General features: G+C 42.8%; 1 pseudogene across 1 annotated transcript in view; it reads left to right on the forward strand.

Annotated features, from left to right (window-relative positions):
• Positions 1–9,089, forward strand: part of LOC116530019 — a 40,744-nt pseudogene extending 31,655 nt beyond the window's left edge. The window contains exon 4 of the transcript XR_004259790.1: positions 8,022–9,089. The product of XR_004259790.1 is annotated as an uncharacterized LOC116530019 (transcript). The remainder of the gene's footprint in view (positions 1–8,021) is intronic.
• Positions 9,090–14,095: the final 5,006 nt, after the last annotated feature.

Genomic DNA, 14,095 nt, shown 5'->3' on the forward strand with positions numbered 1-14,095 from the left:
AGACAAATGTGTCCTTCTCACTTTAAGATCTGCCCCCACAGTCCCTTTCCTGGCAGCCAGACTAATAAATGGGATTAAATCACAACATTACCTGGCTGGGGAAGTGCAGGGCCTGCTAGGAAAGGAAAGGTACTATACCTTGGAGGAACTGCAGGACATAGCCAACAGGCACTGGCAGGATATCAAACATTATTTAAAGGACTGGGTTCTGAGAGTACTGGATCAAGGTAGGCGGAATGTAAAATTATATAAGGGGAAATTTATCAATATGGGATCACTCTCTTGGGCTACAGGATTTAGCATCTGGCAAAGATCCTGGGATCCTGCGAATGTACTGCCAGGATGGCTCTCAGAAACTTGGAGTAAGTAAGAGCTCACATAAAAGGAAGTAGAAATGAATTACAATGATAGTTGGTGGGAGAAGGGACAAAAAAGCTCAGAGAAATGGGCATGGCAGAATAGAAATAGTATATAATGCCAGAAAACCCACCAAATGACTGTGTTGAGTGAGAGGGTTCGGAGCAGAGGTTACACACATTTTGAAAAGCAGCTCCCGGTATGCTTTGGGACTCTGCCTGTTAGTCATCCAGTGGTTGTGAAGCCAGAACTGCCCATCATGAACTTCTTTCTGTCAGACCCAATAAGTTATAAGGTCGGTGGATGACCAGAGGTAATCCTTCTAAGATGAAAGAGTACATTTGGGACTGGACACGAGCAGGGACAGAGGTCAGCAGTAAGTTGCATGATCTAGTGGCTTGGACCGCCAAATTGTCATCCACCACCATCACATTACCTCTGCCTCAGTGCACACCTGTGGCCGCGTGGGGGTTCCTTATGGCCAGTTGATGGAACATATGAAAGGTTGAGCTTGGTTCATGAGAAGGTTGGCTTGGTACGTGGGTGCAAGCTGATCATGAACTGCCACTGCACTTTAGCCCTACTCAGGGTGACCTTGAAGTCACTAATTAGTAGAAATCATCCCAATGGACATAGCTTCAAGTGGTGCACCTGCTCATCCACTTTGTGTGGAAAGAGAATATGTCTAAGCTCATAGGCAGTGGCAAATGGCTTAGTCAAATGGTCAAGGCCTGGAAGGATAAAGACAAGGGCATTTAGGGAACGGGCACAACTACGGGAGTGGGCATGAAGTGTGAAGAGCTTTGTATCACATGTTAACTAACACCCATCAGAAAGCATTCAACACAAAGATAGAATGACTACGCCAGCTGACATAAGCCAGCTTCTGCCATGGGTCACAGCAGTGCTGGCACAAAGGCTGCATCAGTGGAACAGCCAGAGTGTTAGGGTTGGAGGTGATATGCAGGTCTACGGCATGGCTCCTACTCACCAAATTAATATAGCTCTTGCTGCTGCTCAATGTCTGATTGTCAGCAGCAGAGAACAATTACCAACATGATGCTATCCTTTGAGGTCAACGAGAAGCCACTTGGTGGCAAGTTAGCTACATGGCTAGAAGGAGCACCAATTTATTTTAATTTGAAAAAACGGTATTTTAGAATGGGATTGCCTTTCCTTGCTGCAGAGCCTCAGCCTGCACCACCATCTGAAAGCTTAAAGTATTTTATCTGTCAACAGGGATCCAGCATCACATTTGCGTCACAGCATGAGATCCACTTTATGGCAAGGGAGGTGCACCAGACAATGAATTCAATGGCCCCGTCTCATACAGTACCACATAGAAGAATCTGGTCTGCTAGAGTGACTGGCCTATTGAAGGCACATAGATGGCCTATTGAAGGCTTGAAGATGGTATCTGTGAGGATCAGACACTGTTCTCCAGGACACAGTGTACACTTTAAATCAGTAACCATTACTTGGAGCTGTTTCCTCATAGGCAGAACGCATGGGTTCAGGAACCAAGGAATGAAAGTCACTGTGACTCTGTTTACCATCACTCCTGGTAACCCACTTGGGGAATTTGTACTTTTCTTGCCTACAGTTCTGGGTTCTGCAGGCTTAGAAGTCTTGGCTTCCAAAGGAAGAAAGCTTCCACCAGGGGATGCAGCAGGGTACCATGGAACTCTAAGCTATGGCTGCTGGTGGGGCACTTCAGAGTCCACGTGCTGAGGAAACACCCTCTTAGCAGCACCATTTGATCCTGATCAAGAAAAGGAGGGCTGCTCTTACAGAATGGAAGCAGAAAGACCTATTTTTACCACCCAGTGAGCCAGTTGGATGTTCTCTTTAGATGATCTCTTGCCTAATTTTGACGGGTAAATGGATAAGTGCTGCAACGATGGCCTCAGAAGAGGCTGAGGGGCTCAGACCCCTCAAGAATAAGGGTCTGGGTCACTCCACCAATTAAGGCACACAGACAAAAGAGATGCTAGCTAAAGATAAAGAGAATCTTTATTAGAAGAGAGAGACAATGATGTCTATTGCAATATTGAGACCAGCAGCCACAGTAGTAGGAGCTGTGTCTGCAGAGCTGGAGCTGAGAGGGATACATATTGCTACTCTTAACGACTTAAGCTCCTTACCTTCCAGGCTGCCCAACCATTTGGTTCAAAATTAGTCCTTCCATTTCTGATATGCCACAGTAGATATGTTGGATGGTATTTACCGTTTTCCCACAGCCTTTTCATATTGGTTGAAGACTATTATTCATCCAGTGAACATTTATTAGCATCTACTGTGTGACAGGCTTTGTGCTTGGTACAGGGAATATGAAAATGACAAAGAGAAATAAGAAGTAGCCCTGGTCCTTAAGGACCTTGCAGTCAAGTGGAGCAAAAGATAATTAACTATTGCAAACATCATGGTGACTGCAGTGGTAGAGATGAGGATAGAGGAATGATACCTTATGTAGTTGGAGAAGGATGGTAAAGGCAAGTTTCCAGGAGGAGTTGATGCTTGAGCTTAGCCTTGTGTAATAAAAAAAAGAGCTCAGGATATGGCAGAAGACTCTTGTAAGGCAGACCAAAAGTACAAGATGAAAAATGGCATGGATGAATGTTTCTGTAGCATAGGGGACAAGGTCAGAGACACTGAAGGGTCAGATAAGGAAGGCTCTTACAGCCCATGCTAATGAGCATAAACTTCACTGTGTGGGTGATGTGGAACCATTGGCAGGTGTTCAGTGGGGAGCGTGGTTCTCAAGTGTCCTTCAGTCTATTTTCTTCAGCCTCCTGCTTACAGTTGCTTCTGCTTGAGTGCCTTTTAGTCATTGTCTGTGGCATCTTACAAAAGCCTTACCTGAAGCACGCAGGGATGACGCATTTATACTAACAGCAAATCTCAGTTCTGGCAAATACCAAGCAAATCTGTCTTTTGAAAAGACATCCTTAAGGTCACTACCTATCCGTAGGGTCTTCGGCATTGGAGTTCTTGATGCCTTTTCAGCTTTTGTATATCACTGAAAATTGCCCATTTCCCCCCAAATTATTTAAAATGGCAGTGCTGAAAGGCACAGCAGGGGAAGTCAGTGATTGATTATGGGCCTAGATATCACAAAGAACACTGGTGTTTTGACATCACCATCCAGAAGCTCCTGCAGTTTGATAGTATTCTGAAAGGCCTCATGTTGGCATGAGCTACTTTGCTAAATCATTCAAATTCATTGATGATAGTTCTGAAGACAGACTCCACACAAGATCACCACACATCCTAGCTACAAAATCCGAGATTTCAGCATCCCAAGGGAGCTTAAAGCAGGCAATGAACTCTGATGATCAGACAGTATGTTATCTAGTGATGACCTGAGGGGCATGGAAGGAACAACAGTCAGACCATTATGTATTAGGAGACAAGGAGACTCGGTAGCTATTTGGGCACCAAGCTCCTGACCAAGTTAAAGGTTAACACTGAATCTCAGGGTAAATCCATTATTCCCTGTAGATGAACTTAAATGTGAGGTAGAGGCCATCTTTGGTTTCTTGGTTGTTTTCTTTGCTAATAACCATACAGAACACATATTGGTGGATTAGAATAATCAACAATGTATTTGAGAACTGCAGCCAGTCTACCGGGATAGAAACCATGCTTGTTTGCAGAAATGTGGCATTATTGAAAAATTATAATGTCAGCAGGATGTCCCACTTGGGCAACTGTTCTAAATTAAGGATCCACAAAAATTTCTAAAAACAGAACCATTTGTATCCTGGGTTAGTACTTGGCCTTCCCTCACTTCCCATCTAGTCCACATAGACTTAATGCCAGATGTTGTTCCAGCATAGCCCAAGGTGTCAACCTACATACTGCACACAGAGACTCAGAGTAAGGCTCTGCTACTCAAAATCAAGTCTGAAACCAGACATCGTAATTGATGATACAGAGTGCCCTTTAGAAATTCGATAAAAGCTTAATGTAGCAAAGATTGTATAAGACAACAACAAAAGGTGAATGCTACAACCAAAATTGTGGGCTAGCCTTTTGTGAGTGGGCTTTTTGTGAGCAAAACACCTGTATAGATTGAATGTGGGAAAAGCTTTTAAAAGTGTTGGTTTTGAAAAAAACCTATTAAAACAACGGTTAAATTTAATTTAAATGTTTTAGATCTGCGTAAAAATGGTGACGTTTCCAAATGGATGGAAGAACTGAGAACTGAACTCCAGTCCTCTGGGAGTTTCTAGTTTTCTAACCATGTCTCTGTCTCCCCCTTCAATCAATTGCTCCTCCCCTTCCTTCTCCCATCTCTAAAGCTCCTTTTAGTCCCTAATAAGTTAAATTATTTAAGCCCAGTATAGTTTTCATCATTAGAAGTCCAGCGGTTCCCACAGTGTTTTACTTGGTTGCTCTGCCCAGAAGAGACTACACATCAACTACCATTGATTCTTGTTGAACTGGGCTGAAAGATTGACTGAAAGGGGAAGTGAGTGAGTGATGCTTGGTTCCCAAAAGACAATACAGAGAGTAAAAGAAGCAAGCTTTCTTGGTGGAGAGAAGGACTGTTTCAAGGAAGTGATAACATTGGATCCAAGTGGACTTTCTGGCCCCGAATTTGATGTATCAGTTTCATCCATTTTTGAGTCATAGAAACTGAGGTAAAGATGTGAAGTTTCCAGACCCAGTTGTTATTAACTTTAGAACCTGGGTTTCCTTGCCTGAAGCATGGGGAGATGATGCAATGATCTCTAAGTTTTCTTTCAACTTGAAAATTTTATGAAAAAGAATCACATATGGATCCCTGGCTGGTTATATTGCTACTGTATGTTTTCTTTAAACCAAGTCTCAAATCCATCCAATATGGATGGTAGATTAGTAATGGGAACCAGAAACTCGGGAGGCCACCCTCATATACAGGGAATTTACTGTCTTGCCCTGTGTGTTTGTGTTTATTTTTGTTGACTCCTTGGTGAGGGTCGATTCTAGGGAAGTAACATTGCTATAAATCCAAGTGGAGGGAGAAGTTTTCTCTTTCATGTCCCCTTCCCAAACAACCTAGCTTAGTTCATCAGCTTGTGTTGACATTATTTATGAATGCTAATGAACTCATAAGTGTTAATAACTCCATGTGCTGCTATTTGCTAGCAAATATAGGAATCCAGGTGCAGTATAGACCTGTCACCAAATACAGTACATTTCTTCACCTCTGAGCCAAGGAGCATGGCTGGGATTACTCTATTGCAATACTGCCAAAGTCAGAGCCATACACACTTACAAAATATACTCAGGAGCTGTACTTAAACTCACACAAAAGTATCATCTTCTTATTATCCACTGAGATAAGAAACCAGGGTCAAGTCCAGCTGTCTTAGTCAGGGTTCTCCAGAGAAACAGAACCAATAGGATATATATATATAGCTGTATAGATTGGGATTTGTTATGAGGCTGAGAAGTCCCACAATCTGCCATCTGCAAAGTGGAGGCACAAGAAAGCTGGTGGTGGAGTTCCATTCCAAACCCAAAAGCCTGACAACAGGGGGAGCCAATGATGTCAGTCCTGGTTCAAATCTAAAGGCCTAAACACCAGGAGTTCCAATGTCCAAGCTCAGGAGAATATGGGTGTCACAGCTCAAGCAGAACAAGGGAATTCACCATTCTTCACTTTCATTCAATCTGAGCCCCCAACAGATTGATATGTTCACCAGTGTTAGTAAGGTGGTGAGGGAATGAGGGAGGTTGTTTTTTTTTCCAGTCAGGGTCTGGCTCTGTTGCCCAGGCTGGAGTACAGTGGTGCAATCACAGCTCACTGCAGCCCCAAACCCCTGGGCTCAAGCCATCCTCCACCAAAGCTTCCCAAGTAGTTGAGACTACAGAAGTCTGCCACTATGCCCAAGCAAATTCATTTTGTTTTTTGTAGAAATGGGGTCTTACTATATTGCTGAGGCTGATCTTAAACTTCTGGCCTCAAGTGATCTTCCCCCCTCGGCCTCCCAAAGTGCTGGGATTACAGGCATGAGCCACTACCCTCAACCTGGAAGCTCTTCCTTACTCAGCCTACCAATTTAACAGCTATGCTCTTCCGGAAACACTCACACAGATACACCCAGGAATAATGTTTTACCAGCTATCTGGTCATCTCTTAGGCCAACCAAGTTGACACATTCAATTCACCACCACACCAGCAAATGGCAAGATTAGGTTGGACTCCTGATCTTGGGAATGGAATGCTGCAAACCAGGGGACCCAGTCCAGCACGATCTGGAGCACATCAAGGCACTGCCTCCTTGCCACAAAGAGGGACAGGAATCCCAAGGGGGGCACAATGGAATGCTCTGCAAGATTGGACTGACGAAGGTCCATGGGGCTTTGAGGAGCACAGGATGCCAGTGCTTTTGCTCTCCTATGGGTGTAGCTGCCTCTGTCTCCTCCGCTGGCTGGTGATCTCTGGAAATTCAGGAGCTCAGTCTGCCAGGAGCCAAGCCTCCCTATGTATGTGCCATGTTAATATTGCTGATTAAGGTGTGGACTTGTGGTCTTCTTTGGGAGACCTTGAACTTTCTTCAGCAAACAAAGAGATGAGGCCAGACCTTGGTTCTAGTGATGGAGTTCATCAAACACTTACGATGTACCACTTACTGTGTACCAATTTAGCATCAAATTCCCCAAACAGTGGTATTTTGTAGTTACTATTTCTCTCATTGCCCCATTTGAGCATTTTGTAAATTGAGGCAGAAAGATTATGTAACTTGGTCAAGGTCATACAGCTGGTAAATAGCAAAGCCGGGGTTTGAATTGCCCTGTCACCCTGAATGAAGCCCACGTCTAGACCACCGCCTTGGGTGCAGCTCCAGGTGTGACTGCAGACTGCTGCACTGGGGCCTGTGCCCTGCACAGGTGACTCTGTGCTGTTGGCAGCCCTGCTCCCTGGAAGTCCCCCTTCCTCTCTCTTTCTGGGACCTGTTTGCTCTCCAGACTGAGGAACTGGATCCAGCTGCAATTTGCCTCTGAGCCCCCAGAACCCCTCCTGAATTGGAATCACTCTTTCCTCCAGCAGCGCTCTCCAGCCCTCTCCTGTCCTCTCAGGGCCCAGCTTCATCCCTTAAAATCACTGTCTGGGATATGGTTTTAAAATCACTGTTAAATAAACTTAGGGCCGACCCCTGCGGAGAGAGAGCCATGATTACAGGGGAGCAGAGCTGAAGGTGAACACTTGTATCCTGTGTCAGACCCAGGCTGGGGAGCAGCACAAGATATTTCTTTTGTATGTGCCTACCAGGAGCGGAGGAATTTTTCTTTGTAAGAAAGAGAGGATCTTTAGAAACCTTGTACTTTTTTCAAGGAGGCTTTATGGGTGGCAAGGATAAAGCTATAGAGGCAGGAAAAAGAGTTGCTAACTATATGCCAGTAGAGCATGCTTTTTAAGGGTGGGGTGTGGGAGGAGGAGGGGAGCTTCCCCTCAGCCGCTCTTGCCCTGGATGCGATGAACACATGATCCTTTGACACCTCTGCCGCCGCTCTGCTCCCTCCCTGGGACTGCCTGACCCCCTCCATCTCTGCTCCTCATGCTGGGTGGTGCTACAGGAAGAAGGGGCCCGTGGCTGTGTCTGCCAGTCCCAAATGCCAGCAGCTGCACAATCCTGCTATAATTGCTAATATCTGTTTCTTCTCTTTTCCAGGCCTCGGAAAGCCTTCCAGGAATGGACTTTCTGCAGTATGATGACCTGCAAAAGCAGCCCTTCCATTTACATTTCAAACTCCAAGTCAGCCGTGTCAAAGTTTGAACCAGGACTGTGGAGGATAATGGGTCAGATGCAATTAGCAGCCCAGAGAGCTGCATGTTGCAGTCTGATTTATTTTTTTGCCCATCAGATTCCAAGAATCCTAGTGCTTAAAAGCAACTAAACAATCGCTCTATTGTACTGAAATAAAGCCCAGTTAATTCAGAAATCAATTGCACCACCAGGTGGGGCACACTCTGGCCCCAAACAGATGGGGTTGAAAACTCCCCCCAAAATGCAGTCTTGTTAAATTAAAAACTTGATCCAGGAGTGGAACAAATAGGGAGCCATGAATAGAATGGAGTCAGGTCCACTCAGGCGGATTCTTTCTTCTCCCACTCCTTTTCCTTTAAAAAAGAAAAACTCCCCATTTCACTTTCATCAGTGTTAGCATCTATGCAGAAATGCAGCCACCTACCCTTTCAGTTCAATGTGTTACTTTAATTAGTCTGAAAATTAAAGGGCAACTCTGGGCCAATGTGAATGATTATGAAAATACATGTGCATCCCATGCAATCTTCTCATTTAATTAATAGTCTTGTAAACTATATGGCTCACTTTAAGTCAGTCAAGAGGTATAACAACTCCATTTTAAATATCGACTTAATACTTAACAGGATGTGAGGAACACACTATAGCATACGGTCCCTTCTCAAGTTTCACTGTCTGAAATTTTTCAAAGCTGACCCAAGTCAACCCGAAAAATGTTTAACACCCTGGGCTTGAACACAAGAAACTCTGTGATGAACAGACATTCAATTACATTTTTTAAAAGTGAGAAGCATTTTTGTAAAATAGTGACTCTGGAAACTAATTGGCAGCCGCAAAACTTGTGAGCGAAGGCCAAATCTTGTGGGGAACTTTTACTACAGTAACACGACTCAAAGAAAATGTGAATAAAAGGCATCTTTGTTTCCCAGTCAAATTAGCTGATTAAGAAATAAAACATCTTAACATGTTTTTAAATGTAGAATTGATTATTTATATGAGAAAAATTAATGCTGGGTTATGTGAATTCTACTCTGTGTGTGAATTGAATGGGGCAGAAAGAGTAATCCGTGCAGATCCATGTCTTAGGTCATTAAACAAAACTAAATATTAAGAGCTCCGGTTATGGAAAAAAAATCACATTCAGGTCACATGTTGTGCTCCCCATTTTGATTTCCAAAGTCCAGATTAGTTATGGTCCACATTAAAAACGTGATTCGGAACAAGGAAACTGCTTTGTATTGGCTGAGTACTGACAGTTGAGTGGAAGAAGAAAACACACAGCTATACAAAGAGCACAGCCAACTCCTGGGAGGGAACACAGGCCTTTTGCTCCTGAGGAACCTGAGAAAGATTCACAGAAGGAATTTGAACAGGCCATCCTTTATTTCCTGATGGGTGAGTTTGGAACTCATGAAAACAAGACAACCTAAGTTATGCGTTAGTCTCAGAAAAGAAGTGGGCAGGTGACCTTTGACATCTCAGGCCCCCATGTCTCAACCCAAGCCCTTCGTCCCTGACCTCTTAACATTCCAATATCCTGAAGGCAGTCTCTACCCAAACCAGGGCTGCAAATTATCTCTGCCATGTGGATAAACATTCACTGGGTCAGTGTTTTTCAAGGTGTGGTCCTGGGACCACCTGCATCAGAATTGCTTGCTGAGTTTTCAAAATGTAAGTTTCTGGGCCCCAGGAATTACTGTATCAGATAGTAATGGGGCCCAGGAGTGTGCGTTTTCAACAAATTCTGTAGGATTCTGTAAGGATATGAATATTAGAATCACTGCCCCGTGTCTACTTGGAGATCACAAGAGTAACTTTCACTAAGTTTCTTCAATGGGTTTCCTGTATTGAAAGGCATTTACAAAAATGTTATAAATCCTTCATTAAACAAAAAAAGATTCTTCAGCCATTTTCATTTCTCGTGGTATCTCTTAAGAGAGGGAGTATAGAAATGCTTTGTCCTTTAAAATAAGTTCAGTGAGTACTTGAAAAGTCATTTGGCAAGAGATGAGGGATGAGACAAAGGGGGAAGATTAATGACGAACAGAATCAGAGTCCTTGCTAAAATAAAAATGGATTCACACCCAACTTCTTCTGAAGGGTAAGACATATGGCAGCTCGTGTGGGAAGCGAGCGTGTTTAGTAGAGAGAGGTCCTGCTGCAGAGCTGTGTGATGCAGGGTGCAGCTTCCTCAGCCAAAAACAGAACATCACATGCTATGGGAAGACGTACCATCCCTCCTATGTGATGAGAGGCTGACTTTCTAAAGAAATTTGAGCAAACGTTTGCCCGAATGGCTTTAACAAGTTTCTCAGAGTCAAGATGATCAGGTTTGGGCATTTATACCTTAGTTTTGCTCTGATTTTTGGGTTTGGCCTGACAGCCCAACATTTTCTGCTGCTGATAGCTTAAATTTCCCCATTTATAAAATGGAAGAGATGAAAGGAGGAAAGTGCTGGCTGCTAGAAATTGTGGGTCAGAGCTTCAGCTACAAACTCTGGGCTTACTGTTCCACATTCTCTTTTGAGATGATTTTTTTGAGTCTGACCAGGAAAAAGCCAAGACATACCTGCTAAGTTTTTTTTTTTTTTGAATAGAGAAGAAGGGCAATTCATTTGCACTTTGTCATCTGTCATGTACCAGCGTTAAAGTAGCAAGTGCCCAATAATAGACTTCAGGATTCCATTTCTAGGTTTCATTAAAAACTATAAACAGGTATACAAAGGCCATTTACAAATGTGGCTCTGATTATGCTTATAGTAGCAGTGATGAGAATTCAGTTTTTGTCCATGGAAAATCGCTGCTTAATAAGAACTTTCCCAAATGCATGTCTCCTTTGAGATAAAAATTTCCACACTAAATTTCATCGCCCTACTAGAATTTCCTTTGGAATGTTTGTGTTAAATTCCTTTCTCCCTGATTGAAGTATACAACACAAAAATCTAGCTTAAAGACTTAAAAACAAATGCACTGAAAGGCACAAATTTATAGAATAACTTGGGAGGAGACTGGGCAGGGGAAAGGCAGAGGAGATTTGGGAAAATGAATTAAGACCTCCCAATAATTAAGAAGTGATTTACTCAGCACATTCAGTATTTGGAATGCTTGTATAGGAGGGCAGGGTATGACTTCCTTATATGCCATGGGCAACCTCAGCAACTCAGTTTTGCTGCAAGAAGTTTTGGCTTTTTTGTTGTTATTTCCTGACTTGCTGTGTGCTGTTGTGAACTTAATTAACACACTAGTGATTCTGCACCCTCAGGGAAAAATGGTAAATTTTCTGAAATGTAACTACTGAAACAAAAGGGAAGTTCTTTCCTTCCTGATCATAGCTGTCTTTTATTCCCTCTCTTGTATTATGCATCAGAAAAACATGAAAGCCCCATGAACCTTTAGAGAGTCCAACCCTCAGACCCATATGGCACAATACCCTGGTATTCCTCACTGTTCTGTCTTGTAGACTATCCTAACTGCTGTTGTGTGAGAGAAAGCAGGGTTAATAGGTAGCAAAAGTTAGCCCTTTGGATAACAGTGCATCGTATGTGCTTTTTAAAAAATTATATTGCTCTCATTTGGAAGTATCTTGAACCATTCCCTTTTGAATCAAGCCCTATACATTTGATCAATAGCATTATTTTCATGAGGCAAGTTTAAGCTGATAAAGTTGTCTTGCTTTGTCCCTCTTCCCTCCCACCCACCCTCTAAAAAAAAAAACAACTAAGGAGAGTCACAACTTTGAAGCTTGAGTGTGAAGCGCGGGTATAGAAAAGTTTATGAAAGATGACATTTATAGATGGGTACATATATGTTTAATTTCTCGTATGTGAGTGTGTGTGTGTATATATATTTTTACTTCTGTTCATGGAGGATACAACATCATAATTAAGGAAATTTTACTTTATCCAATGAAGAGTTTTTTTCAGTTCTCTCTAATTGGTAATTTAATTACAGAGCTAATTAGGAACATGGTGGGTGTCGGGACTACAACGATTGTCTTTAACTGGAAAGTCTTACCACTTACAAAGCAAGGAAGTTTTTAAATTATGGAACACTTAAACAATGGATTAATAAGTTAGTAAGTACAACCGTATAAAGGTAAATCATTCACACGCTCGTCAATTGGCAAAATTTTTAATTCAAGGCTGATCCATTCCACTAAGTAATTATCACTCTGCTTTTCCAGCATACTGGGGGGTCTATGCTGAGGCCCCAGGGAATTTATGTGCTAAACTCTGGGGCTGGAATTCCTGGACCAGAGCTGGGGCAGAAGGTGGAGCAGCTGAAAGTTGTTTGGGAGGAAATACAGTCCAATATTAGAGCAAAGAGGAATTCTCTTATTAGCCTCTGCCGCTCACTTTTCATGGAGAACTGCCAGCTCAGTCCTCTTTCTGCCTCAGTTTCTCTTTATCTTGCCCACTTCAGCAGACACCTATATGCCAGGACAACAGAGAAACATTTGGAGGTGGTTGAAGATGGACTCGGTCAGGGGTCGCTTTGGCACATGCTGGGTGGCCCTTTGGGCCTTGGGTCCTCTGCATGAGAGGCCTGGAGCTGTGTAAGCAAATCCATCCCCTGCAAATGGGGGTCCTGCAAGATGAGGGCCCTCTGGGTGCTGAGCTTAGCCTGGGAGCAGTGGTGAAATCAATAATCCATAGAACATAGCCTTTGTAATTTGGGAAGACTTGTGATTTTAGGAGGGCAATCATTTGTTCTTTCATCAAACATTTCTCAGTATTCATGTGAAGGGCTTCTACATACAAGATGTGCATTAAAGCACAAAAACACTGAATGTAAAATTGTCTCTGAGCAGAAAATACAAGGAATTACCTAGAGGGCCGATTTCCACAAGTGCCTGGAAAAAAGCTAGATCAGAACCCCATCACCTGGGCCTCTTTCTGGGAAGATCTCATCTGAAAAACGGGGGCCCCAGAAAGGCCAGCAGTTTGTAACGGAAAATGCCCAAGGTAATCAGATTCAACGGATACATTTGGTAATCTAAAATTTCTCACTTCACAATGACTGCAGGGGGATGGTGTGAGGGAGACAAAAAGGGAAGAAGAGAGATAACTGGGCTAATTGAAATCCACAGAAAATCCCGAAACTTGATTTCAGCCAATAGGTTCACTCAAACCCATTCTCCCCCAAAACTTGGACCATAATTACCACCTGTGAACTGAATGGAGTTGAGATTTGCTATTTTCTTTCTGCTGCATAGCATGGCCAAGAAAGGCTTCAGTGGGCCTGGCTGAGAAGATACACAAAGCTAAGGCTGGTGCACAGACCAGCTGTTAGCAGCCTGGCTCCCCCTGCCAATAGAGCTACTTGAGAATGGACAAATGCTTGAAAGAAATTATTTTTTAAAAGTTCCACCCTTAAATATTTTTTTTCATTAAATTATTGAATTTATAATTCATCAGAACTTTCATTTATTAAGAAATTTACAAATTTCTATCCAGGGTTTATGATGAGTGAGGGTCATATAATTTTAATCCTGACTGTCCTCTGTGAGTTTCTAGTTAAATTGGAAAGCTGCTATGTGCACAAATTATTCTACTACATGAAAGAATATAATACATGCCACGTGTGAGCAACCGATAATATAAGGCTTTTGAGCAGTCAGGAGAGAGGAAGCTCTCTTTCAGCTGGAGTGATCTGGGAAGTCTTCATGGAAGGGGAGGATAGGGTTTAAGTTGGAACTTGGAGAAATCTTATAGGCAGTATTGAGGGTAGGGCATTTCAGACGGGAAAGAGCTTACATTTGTTGAACGCTTACTTTTAGCCAAGAACTATGCTAAGTACTTTATATGCATCTAGCTCATTTAGTTTTCACCAGGATCCAACAAGGAAGGAATGAATATTTTTCCCTAAAAGCAAATCATAACTTTATTAAGGATTTATTGTGTATCAGGCACTGTTCTGAGTGCTTTAATGGATTAAATATTTTAATTGTCACAACTTGATGAAGAGGATACTACTCCTAC

This window comes from Sapajus apella, unplaced genomic scaffold (assembly GCF_009761245.1).
Source record: "Sapajus apella isolate SASKATOON/1434 unplaced genomic scaffold, GSC_monkey_1.0 scaffold64, whole genome shotgun sequence".
NCBI classification, from domain to species: domain Eukaryota; kingdom Metazoa; phylum Chordata; class Mammalia; order Primates; family Cebidae; genus Sapajus; species Sapajus apella.